We start from the raw sequence: 2,133 nt of genomic DNA, 5'->3' as shown, positions 1-2,133 counted from the left end.
AGCCAGGTGCCTCCCTCCATCCCCAACTATCTTTCTTAAACATAGACATACATACATACAAAAGTGGGCTCATATATTATGTTTACTAAACATAGCAAATTAATTTTACTTGGACTTAAAAGTGAAAGAAATGCTTAACTTTTGAAGTTTTTTCTATGGTAGTTCTAAAAGATTCCTCTTAAAATTAAGGACAGTTACAGAAAACATAGAGCTATTTCCTAGTTCTCATGTATGTTTTAATTAGAAACCATTTATAACTCCTATTATGAAAAATGTAATCAGCAAACTTAATAGTTCCTCTACTTCTTGCTTATATTACTTCTTACATAGATATTGTTCACATACAAGTTGAACCCTAAAATTATTTCCCATTATTTTTATTTGGTCTTTAGAATTTTTGACACCACTCCCTTTATGGCTTTTTTTCAAAGTCCTTGATTTGATTCTTATTGGATGAATTTCATTATCAGGCAGTTTTTTAAGTATTCCTATTCTCTTAAATTTTAAAGAAAACAGCTTTAGCTAGGTATAAAGTTCTTATCACTATTTTCCGCAGACCTCTAGAGCCTTTTTGCTTCACTGCCTTAGGAAGTTTGCTGTAAGATGAGACCAGCTTGATTTCCACCACCTTCATTATTTAGGACTTGATTTTTCTGCTTATATGTCCCTGTAATTCTTTATATCTTAAATTCATCAGGATACTTGATTTTTATAAGAATTCTCTTGTATCTGGACATCTCATTTACTCAGTTCTCTTCATCAGGAATGTGAATTATGCATACATAGGATTTCATGTGTTTAATTACCTTTGTAGCTTTTACATTTACTATTTTCCATTTTTATTTCCTCCACACTTTATTTTATACTGTTATCTAATAAGGCTTTAATTTATTCTGCTTTTCAAATCTTCATTTAAGTTCTGCAAGCTTATTTTCCATCCCTTATCTTTTAATATCATCTTTGAACTTGTATACTTTGTGTTTTTGTTTTTTTTAAAGATTTTTGTTTATTTACTTGACAGAAACAGACAGCGAGAGAGGGAGTAAAAGCAGGGGGAGTGGGAGAGGGAGAAGCAAGCTTCCTGCTGAACAGGGAGCCTGGGGCTTGATCCCAGGACCCTGGAACCCAAGGATCATGACCTGAGCTGAAGGCAGACACTTAACTACTGAGCCACTCAGGCACTCCTGTACTTTGCATTTTTAATCATCACTTTGTTACAGTATTTTTTCAGTCTGTGGAGAACTTGATACTTTAACTTTCTGTAGGGAGTGACCAGCATCTGTGAGCATTCTTTTCTGATTACTGTTTATTTAACCTTAGGTCGTACATAGATCAATTATATAATGGAAGTAACAGGAAGGGGCTAGTGGAATGAGCTTTCAAAGTTGTGTTGTTATGTTGGAAGACTTTCACCAAATTAATTGTGGGAAGTGAAATAAATTTAGTGGTTTACACCAAATATTAAAAATACAGTAAAAAAAATACTGTAGAGGAAAGATCAGAATGCATTTTACATTAAGGAGTATTTTTTCCCCAAAATTTGTTTCAGTTACAGAATATATGTGTACAGAGGTAAAATGTAAAGTGTTCCTTAATACTGGCTAGTCAGAGTTACAAAGTTAAAGTTCTAGGGCCTCACCCAGTATGTTAGCAGATAGATGACAGAAATTGCCCTCAGCAAAGTTTGTCCTTAAGCTCCATCTTCTCTGGAATTCTGTAATTTACCAAATCAGTCTCTAGAGAGATGTTCAACATATCCCACTCAAGAACTCTTAGCTCTCTGAAGTAATGAAAGAATGAGAATAATCTGCTTCCTGCTAGAAGTTGGCTGTGTTAACCATAATTTGGTTCAGATTTCACCATATACCTGAGTAAGTATGCTCTAAGTTTATAGTTTGAGAATGCTTATTTCTGTTATTAAAAGTTGTTGGGGTTTTTTTGAAATTTTTAATCTTCTATTTTAAAGTGAGTATTTTTAACAATATACTGGATGTTAACTTTGTTGGTCCATAGGTCATTAATCCAGAAGACATTTCTTTCCATCCAAATCACTTTGGTAAAGAAGTAACTGTTAGGAAAAAAAAAAGAAAGAAAGAAAAAAAGAAAAAGAACGAACTGTTAGGACTCAATAAC

This window comes from Mustela nivalis, assembly GCF_964662115.1.
Source record: "Mustela nivalis genome assembly, chromosome: 10".
Classification (NCBI taxonomy): domain Eukaryota; kingdom Metazoa; phylum Chordata; class Mammalia; order Carnivora; family Mustelidae; genus Mustela; species Mustela nivalis.
The sequence above is the reverse complement of the archived record's forward strand: the minus strand, read 5'-3'. Positions refer to the sequence as shown.